This window comes from Chenopodium quinoa, unplaced genomic scaffold (assembly GCF_001683475.1).
Source record: "Chenopodium quinoa cultivar QQ74 unplaced genomic scaffold, ASM168347v1, whole genome shotgun sequence".
NCBI lineage: Eukaryota > Viridiplantae > Streptophyta > Magnoliopsida > Caryophyllales > Amaranthaceae > Chenopodium > Chenopodium quinoa.
The window spans coordinates 1,009,930-1,020,320 of record NW_018742630.1 but is presented as its reverse complement, the minus strand read 5'-3'; positions in this window follow the sequence as shown (position 1 = coordinate 1,020,320).

Here is a 10,391-nt window from a genome sequence, read left to right as displayed (position 1 = left end):
TCCACGTGTCTAGGGTATTTTTTACCCTAAACATTTGCCCCTCACAGGCCGCACGTGCATATCACGTGGGGCCTGTGACACGTGTCCACCTCTCAAAGGTGAACAGTAACGGGTAAAAATTTGAATTTCAAACCAAAGTTTTCCCCCCGCTTTCACCTTCTATAAATAGAAAGTTACCCCCCCCCCCTTTTTCTCTCACCTTACATTCATTTGACTTTTTAGAGAGAGAAAGAGAGAGCTTTTTAGAGAGAGATTCTCTGCCTCCGTCTGCATCAGAACAAGTTCAAGCTTCCGTGTGCTAGCAGTTCAACACCCGATTTACCGGTTGTAGCGGTTTTCAGATTTTTCAGGGTAAAGCAAGGTAACCTCCTGTACCATTTTAGCTTTTCTCCCTTTCAACTTGTATACCATTTTTTCTCCACCTTTATACCTATTTTTTTTAGAAAATATAAATGAGTTCTCAATCTACTCACTCGGCACTTCCTATGACACTCAGCCGGTCCCCTGGAGCGGCTGAGTCTAGAACAGGGGGTGCCTTTTCTGGACTGTCGGAACCGATATGCTCATCTCCGAATTCCTCCCTCTCTGTGTCTGTGCAGGACACAATGGCCAGAACGAAACAAACGGCCAGACGGTCTAGGAGCTGGCGCACTATGGAAGTGCCAGCCAATGAGGTTTTCCCAGACGGGGAATAGAGGGATTTGGAGGAGAGCAGGTCTGACGAAGAGGCTCCCTCTACCTCCGGGAGCTTTGGGGTACGAGAGGTAGGAGACAAGGGAACTGCCTCCTCTAATGAAGCCGGCGATGCTGTGGCCGGCGAAGGGTCAAGGGTCGAATCTTCCGGCTTTGACCAAGACAATTTTGCGGCTGACTATCAGCAGCCGCCTAAGGTCGCTGATAACCCCAACCCTAAACGGACCCGGATGCTGGGTAACATCGCCCTCCTCAAGAGCGGATTTAGGGCCTTCAAAGAAAAGCACCCCTTTGGAAGGGGCTGGGACATCATCGTTCCTCCGGCTAACGTTGTAGTGGCCTGGAACGATGATATTGACAATGCAGACAACTACTTCGTCTGCTACGAGGCGGTTATCGAAGCCGGCCTCCGGTTCCCCCTCCACCCCGGGATTAGGAAAATCCTTAAGGGGTACGATGTAGGGGTTTGGCAGCTCACCCCTAATTCGTGGGTGAACATTCTTAGCTACATTGCCGCCTAAGAGTTCCAAAATATTAACCCCAGCTTTTCCGCCTTCGCTCACATGCACTACTTGAGCAAGGCCCAGGCGACCATGGGGCATGGTATACTCTGACTACCTTGCCCCAATATTTGATGACTTTGGACAAAGTGTCCAAATGGTCCAGGTGGAAGGACAAGTTTTACTTGATTTCTTCCCCAACTTTAAGACATAACTGGACACTGCGCCGGTACAACACTGAGCCGGCTCTTCTAGGCCGGAAATACCCTCTCCCGGTGCTTTCTACTAAGTCCCGGGAGTAGCTCCCAACAACTGAGCCCATGGGGGAGGGGACTCACATCATAGCTCCTAAGAACTGGATCCCCCATCCGGACTTCTTCAAGGACGAGTGCTTCTTGTCCGCCTGCGGGCTAAGTACCAGTTTCTCAGGGGTAGAATACTTTTCATCCGGAATGATTGTTATTTTATTTTTATTGCAAACTTGCCATAATTTTTTCTAACCATGAATTCTGTTCTTGCAGCCGACGCCTTGAAAATGGTCGACCCGGCGAAGACTCCGGCTAAGTCTGCGGCGCTGCTGCGCAAAGAAGCTGCACTTGCCAAGAAGGCAGCCGTCGAGGCCAAAGACTCCAAGAAAGGCGGGGTAAGACCGCCTTACTTTATGTGTTTGCATATATATGTATTTATTTAATTTTTTTTTACTTGCCGGTTGGGTATACTTACCCTTGTTTGTTTCTCAGGACTCCGCCAAGAAAATTCCACGATCCTTCTCCAAGCTGTTCAAAAGGCAAGGAGACGATCTGGAGAAAACTCCGGCTGCGAAGGCCGCCAGGAAGGACCCTCCTCCCCAGAAACAATCTTCTGCCCAATCCGGTCGTCCAACGACCAGGGGCAAATCGCCTGCTGCGATGAAAATTCTGAGCGAAAGCTCAGAACGCTCACAACAGAAAGCGTCGGATGCCTCTACGGCATCAAAGGGTGGCGAGCCACCTAATGTTGCAGCCGGTGCGGCAACACCTGGGGAGGAGCAGAAGCCTGAGCCCCATCCGGAAACCCAAGGTAAGGGACGGTTTGAAATACCTTGGCCACTTGATTTTATGAGAATCAAGACTAAGGTTGATCCCTCTTGGGGGGTCAGTCAGCAGCCGGCAACGGATGAATGGAAACTACGCTGCCTCTTTCTCACAGAGTACTACTTTTGATGCAGATCTGACTTCTGACGAGCCGGATCTTGCGGGCTTTGCAAAACGGATGGTGAGGACCCTCACCCGGTCAGAGAAGAACTCCATACCTGATCTGCAGGTAGTGGACTTCGACCGGATAATGGGCCAATTGGCTGAGGTAATGAATCCCACAACCTTGATATCTTTATCTTTAATTCTGCTAAGTAACTCATAATCCGACTGCTTTTCTCAGGTGATGCTGAGAGTAGATGGCCTTCGGGGCCCCTTCAGGCGGAAACAGGAAGAGATAAATGACGCTAAACGGAGGGCCCTTGAAAACCTCAACTCTGCTGAATATGCTAATTATATGTGTGATTTAAAGATTAAAGCAGTAGAGTTGAATCAGGAGGAGCTGATCCGGAATTTGATGGCTGCGAAAGACGAAGCTAACAGCCGGGCTGATGACCTTGATAAGCAACTGAAGGATGCCAAGTCTGACCTCAAGGCATTAGAAGATGCTGATAAGGAAAACGCCCAACTCCGAGCAGACGTTTCCCGCCTGGGGGTTGAGCTTGTCAATCTGCGAAACAAGCAGTCGGACGAGCTAGCCCAAGAGCAAAAACGGCTGACGGAGGAGAATGAGCGCGACAACTTGGCCCGGCTGAAGATCACTTGGAGCCTCCTCTACCCAGACACATACTTTGAGGTCTATAAGCTGAGGTATGATTACGTCACTGAGGTGTATAATGCCCAGCTACTGGGTGGTGCTCCACCGCCTCGCTTCAAAGATTGGGCTGCTGAGCGAGGAAATGAAGTCTCTGATAACGAGGAGCCGGCGGCGGACGAGTATGACGAAGGCCAAACCAGCCAGACTCAACCGGATCAGCAGCAACCACCTAAGCCTTAGGCGGGCCTCCCCAACTTCTGCGGCAGTATGCCAATTATTTTCTCTACCGGCTTGTATGCCGTGTAATCTTGTATTTTTACCAACCATGGGGTTGGGTCAACAATTAATTTTTGGTTTCTTTGCCGGATGTGATTCCGGCTAACACTTATTCTGGCCTTTGTGCCATTAACAATATTTATGAAGTATTCCGACTCAGTCGGTGTTTATATATGCTTGTGTTTGAATTTTTCAATTTGAATTTTGCATATGTTTTCAATTCTTTAATATTTTGCCTAACTTAAAAAAGCATTCGGCAATTTGCAATCCGGGTGCTCTTGCCCCTGGGCGGCTGTGTGGTTGGTTTTATTTCAAGTTGATTGATTGGCTTGGAAACACCTGATACTAGCAGAAGTATGGAGTTTTTTTAGGCCATTCAATCACAATGGTGATTGCCCCAAACCAAGTTCACAGCCGGCCATTAGAGCAGGTGCTTTGAGCTTCTTACCCAGGCGGTTATATCCCGTCTGAGGTTAACACATAGCCATTACACAAAATCTTTTTCCCCAATAGGGAGAGTGAGTGCAACTTTGGAATAAATAACCTAAGTGAGAACTTCAGCCGATGACCGACTTATGCCTCAGGGCATCCGGTATTCGGTAACTTAATCGTTCTTCATAGATTATTCTGGTCAGACGGCTATGAGTTGACCAATTTGATCGTTCAATTTTCGCCATCTGCATAGGTACGTAGCACCGACGGATAGTCCGTTCTCTGCGACGATTGCACCCGGAGGGGTGTCGCTGAACACCTTTGTCCATGTTGGGACAGGTGGTTTTATAAAATAGGCAACCATCCGGCCATTTTGGCCTTTGGTCTTGTTTCAGACCGGTTGTATAGCCACTAAGCATTTTTGTTCTTAGTTTTTAATCGGACCATTGGCCGAGCGTTATTACAAAAGTGAATTTACGCTAAGTATCGAACTTAGTTAGTTAAAGAAACAGTCCACCTGAGCGTTACCCAGACGTACAAGAAATTATTTGATTACACTAAGTATCAAACTTAGTTAATTAAACGATGAGTCCGTCTGGGTATTACCCAGGCGGACAGACAATTATTATACCAAATGTCAAACTTGTTAGATAAATAAAGGATGCGTCAGAATATTACCCAGGCGGTAAAGAAATTATAACCTTTACTAAGTATCAAACTTAGTTAGTTAAATGAAGAATCCGTCTAAGTATTACCCAGGCAGATATAAAAAACAACAAAACAAATTTTGCAAACAAAGTCTGAATTCTCATTAATTGACTCACTGTTTACAAAAAAATTACATTCTCAGAAGTAGTACTTTTTTAGGTTATCTACATTCCAAGTTTTAGGCAGGCGGCAGCCGTCTGGGGTTTCCAGACGGTAGGTTTCGTTCCTGACTTCTTCATAGATCCGGTAGGGGCCTTCCCAATAGGGGTTAGCTTTCCAGCCTCATTGGCCCTACCGGTTGCCTCCATTTTTCGCAACACAAAGTCGTCAACTTTCAAAGGACGCTTGTGCACTTTCTTGTTATAGGCTCTGGTCATTCTCAGACGGTATATCTCATGGCGTAGGGCAGCGTTGCCCCTGCGTTCCGGGAGGGAGTCCAATGCCAGCCGCATGGCCTCCCAATTTGTCTCTTCATCATAGAGCATGACTCTAAGAGTCGGCTCGTAGAGCTCAATGGGAAAGACGGCTTCAACACCGTATACCATAAGAAATGGGGTTTCTCCAGTTGCCCCTTTAGCAGTAGTCCGGATGGCCCATAGGACATGAATTAACTCCTCTGCCCATAAACCACCGGCTCTTTCAATTTTCTTTTTTATGCCGTCTGAGATGAGTTTGTTGAAGGCTTCAACCTGGCCATTTGCTTGGGGTTGGTCGACTGATGCAAAACAATGTGAGATACCCTGATCTCCCAACCAAGGCTTGAGATGGGGGGTCTCAAACTGAGGGCCATTATCAAACACCATAGACATAGGTACCGCAAACCGGGTGATGATGTTCTTCCAGATGAAAGAGATGACATCCTTTGTCTTGATGTTCTTAACCGGCTCAGCTTCTACCCACTTGGTGAAATAATCCATAGCCACCAAAATGTAGCGCTTTCTGCCTGGAGCAGGCGTATAAGGACCCAAGATATCCATGCCCCATTTAGCGAATGGGACTGGGCTGTGGATTGCCGTCAGATCAGTAGCTGGGCAAACCTCTAGCATTTGTCATATCTTTTCACCAACTCTTTAGCGTCTGCTTCAAGAGTAGGCCAAAAGTAATTCCGCTTCGCTCTGACGGCTAGGGACCTGCCGCCTATATGAGCGGCACAGTACCCCGCATGCAATTCTTCGAGAACTTTTTTCCCCTTTTCTGGGGTAACACACTTCAATAGAGGTTTAAGGAACCTAGCTTTGAAGAGCTCTCCGTTTCTTAACTCGAAGTTTGCTGCTCGTTTTTTCATGACGGCTGCCTCCTGTGGTGAATCAAGAAGTTTTCCGTCTGCTAGGTATGCCCGGATGCCATCCATCCAGGTAGAGATTCGGTCTAAGATTCCAATGGGCTCTTCATGTATGCTTCTTTTTTCAAGAACTTCCCAAAAGACCGACCGAGGCGTATCATAGCAGGCGGATGAAGCCAATTTGGACAACGCATCCGCCTTGTTATTATCTGACCTAGGCACTTGATTAAGACGGAATTCCTCAAGTGCCCCGGTCTCTTCTTTGACTGCCTGAAGATATTTGATCATAGCCGGATGAGTTGCCTCATATTTTCCCTCATACTGGCTGACGACAAACTGTGAATCAGAATAGGCGTCAATTTTAGCTGCCCCTGCTGCCTTACACATGCGGATTCCGGCTAGCAGGGCTTTATACTCTGCCTCGTTATTTGAGGCCTGAAACTTAAGCTGCAGTGCATATTCAAATCTGTCCCCTTCAGGGGATTCATATATAATTCCTGCACCGCAGCCGTTCTTCGTTAAGCTTCCGTCTACATAGACTTTCCAAACCTGGTCAATGTTATCCGATTGCACCGGTCTTGTCATTTCAACAATGAAGTTGGCAAACGCCTGACCTTTCACTTCCTTTCTAGGTTCAAAAGTGATTTCAAGACTTTGCATTTCAATAGCCCATTTCAACATTCTGCTGGATGACTCCAAAGTAGACATTGGCCGCTTGAGGGGCTGGTCGGTGTAGATTACCACCGGATGAGCTAGAAAATGTGGTTTCAATTTCTTCAAAGCCATATACAGGGCAAGGCCAAATTTTTCTACCATGGGGTACCGGAGCCTAGCATTTTTTTGAACATGGCTAATGAAATAGACCAGAAGCTGAATACTGTCTCTCTCAGCAAGGAGAACGACACTGAGGGCATGATCTGAGACGGCTAGGTACATGTATAACACCTCTCTAGGCAGTGGACTAACAAGCCTTGGCAAAGAGTGCAAGTTCTTTCAGCCGTTGAAAGGCCGCCTCAGCATCATCCCCCCATTCAAATCTGGTCTTCTTCCTGATTGCTTGGAATAAGTAAAGGCATTTGTCACCTGACCGGCTGAGGAATCTCCCCAATGCCGCAAGGCAACCGGTTAGTCTCTGTGCTTCCTTGACAGTGCGGGGTGACTTCATGTCAATTACCGCCTGTATCTTCTCAGGGTTAGCCTCTATCCCCTTTAATCAATTAGGAATCCGAGAAACTTCCCAGAATCAACACCAAAGACACATTTCTTAGGATTTAACATAAACTTATGCCGCCTGAGTGTGGTGAAGGTTTCTCGAAGATCAGCAAGGTGATCCGCCTGCTGCTTGGACTTGACTATCATGTCATCAATGTACGCCTCTACATTCCTCCCAATATGATTATTAAAGACCGTATTAATCATCCGTTGGAACGTAGCCGGCGCATTTTTTTAAGCCAAACGACATCACAGTGTAACAAAATAACCCTGATCAGTGACAAAGGTCGTCTTTTCTTGATCTTTCTTCCACAGGGGTATCTGATGGAAGCCGGAGTAGGCATCCATAAAACTCATCAAGGCATGCCCGGCTGTCGAATCGACCAGACTATCGATCTTAGGAAGCGGATAACTGTCCTTGGGACATGCCTTGTTGAGATCTGTGTAGTCAACACACATACGCCAAGAACCATTCGACTTCTTTACAAGCACAACATTCGCCACCCAGTCGGGAAAATTACATGGCCTAATGAACCCAGCATCCAATAGCTTTTTCACTTCGGCAGCTGCTGCCTGACTTCTTTCCTCGCTGTGATTTCTTTTCTTTTGCCGGATGGGCTTCTTTTTAGAATCCACGGCGAGTTTGTGGACAGCAAGATCCGGGCTGACGCCTGACATCTCTTCCACTTCAAAGGCAAAAATGTCTTTGAATTCTTTCAGCAGAAGGTGCAAGTCTACACCCAACTTAGCAAAAGCAACCGTCCTAACCTTCACGGTACGCTCTGGACGGCTGTCGTCTAGAGGTATATCAATATGTTCACTAGCCGGTTGGGGACAGAGCTCATCTGACCGTTCGCCGGTCAGTGATTGCAATTTTTTCTCTTTCTTCACCTCCACCAGTAGAGGTGCCTTTCTTTTCTTGCCGGCTGCTGGTGGGGCTGGTATTTGGTCGGCATCCTTGACATTGTCAAGGTCTATTGGTTCCTAGCCTTCTAGGGCCATAGTATCTTTGACGGCTGAGAGATAGCACTCCCGGGCCGTCTTCTGATCCCTATTCAAGGAACCAACAGAGCCGTCATCCCTCTCATACTTGATGAGCATGAGGGAGGGGATGATTACAGCCTTGGCTTCTTTGAGGGTTGGCCGACCCAAAATAATGTTGTAGGCAGTCAACTTCTCAACGACCAAGAACTTGACGACCAGGTGTCGCCCTTTTCCTTTCTCACCCAGCCGAATTGGTAAATCAACCCTTCCGACTGGGTAAACCATTCCACCCCCAAAGCCAACTAAGGGGTGGGTAACCGGATGCAAGCTGAGGTCATTGTATTTCAGATTTTGCAGGCACCGGAGGCTGATGATGTCTGATGAGTTTCCGGTGTCAATAAGGATCCATCCAACCAGATGGTTGGCAACCTTACATTAAATGAAGACCGTGTCATCATGCGGACGGCGAACACTGCCCCTGTCCTTCTCTGTGATCAGAACTTCTGGGAAGGAGGAGCTTGCAGACGCCTGCACATCATCATCTTTGTCCATCTTTCGAAGATGGCTCTTGGTGCCCCGGATGGTAGGTCCACCACATGAGAACCCGCCTGCTATTGTGTAGACCGGCTCCTTGTCGGTATCCGAGCTACTAGCAGGCTGGGGGGTAGTCTTGGAGGACTGACCCTTGTTCTTCTTCTTTGCCCCGGCTGGGGACTTAGATTTTTAGGACTTTAACATCCCCTTGTCAGCCAGACGGTCCAACGCCCATTGAAGGTTGAAGAAGTCGTTGGTGTCATGGCCAACTTCCTCATGGTATTGGCAGAATTTGTTTTTGTTCCTTGATTGAATGGAACTTTTCATTGGTGAGAAGGGACAACCGGTCCTTAATTTCCATGAGGATGGAGTTGCAGTCCTTGTTAAACTCGTACTTAGGGACGTACGGTTTAAATTCTTTCTTCTTCTTCTGGGACGGCTGGTCAGAATCACTACCGCCCAGATTTCTTTTCTCTTCTTGCTCTCTTCTTTCTTTTTGGCCGGGTGAGCAGGCCAGTTGTCTTTCTATTTGTCAGACTTTTTGGAGTCTGACTGATTACCAGTCGTGCAGAGGTCGGTTGCTTGAATATAGCTTTTCGCCTCCCTCAGGGCCACCTGTAAAGTGAAAGCCCTTTTTCTGACTAGGTCTAACTTAAAAGTCGACCCGTCTCTCAGACCTTTGAAAAAGTCTGTAAAAGTTACCTCATCAGACAGACCTTGAATCTGAATTCTAATCAGATTGAACCGCCTGATATAGAAGCGCAACCCTTCTCTCTCCCCCTGCTTAATGGTGCTCAAGTTCAAGCTTGTTTTCTTAGCAGGGATGTTCATTGAGAAGTTGGAAGCAACCAGGAAGGCAAGCTTCCTAAAACTATCAATGGACCCGGCTGGAAAATTTCCAAACCATTGTTGGGCAATGCCCTTCAATGTAGTCGGGAAGCAACGGCACCAAGTGGCATCATCCAACCCTTGTAAGTACATGAGGTTGGTGTAAGCCATGAGGTGATCTTCTGGATTGGTGGTACCATCATAGGTGTTGGGGTTTAATGAGTCCGACTCACCGTGGAAACAACCCCGACCCAAGGAACCACTCGTAATTAATAAAACCATAAAGCATAAATAAATAAGCACAAGAAAAGGAAGAACGAGTCATACCCTTGAAGCGAGCTTCGCCCTCTCAAAACGGGCTCTTACTTGAAAGCCTTGAGCACCGCAAATGTCGTGCCTCTAACGGTATCCACCCACAAAGGACGAACACGACTTTTTAGGTCCCTACCTTGGAGTAAGCAAGGTCCGACAAAAACCCAAGTGTTAATGGAGTTTAAGAGTTTTTCCAAAATATGGAATGCTCTTTCTAACTCCCACTCAAGCACTTTACTCCAAATCCCAAGGTTGGTATTTATAGAGGAAAGTATGAGTGGGAATTTCTATCCCATCAATGTGGGATCATGAAATTCCACAAATTAATTTAAAGCTAAATTAAATTAAAATTGTAAACTAATAATAAATCTAAAAGTGGCATTACCATGTAAAATGGGTTGGTGAGGACCACATGGAGAGTAGGGGGCCATACTTGCTCCCCACTCAATACTCTCCTTGTGCCAAATGTCCTTACCCACTTGCTCCCATATTCCTCAAGCTTCCCCATAGTGACCGGCCCTATGGCCCAGCCACGAGCCCAGCCTGAGCCCAGCCCCGCACCAAGATGCGGGCTGCTGTTGTGCGCGCAAGCCACGCAGTTGGTGCGGGCTTGCTGCTGAGCGTGGCTGCTAGTGCGTGCGCTGCTAGCACGCCCAGCTTGCGGCAGCTAGCTGCTGCACGCACCACGTTCACGCGGCTGCTAGCTGCTGCTGTGCGTGGCTGCTAGCACGGTGCGCTAGCACGCACCTAGCCAGCCATGCTAGGCTCGGCTTGGTGCGCTTGCTATCCACCTATGCTTG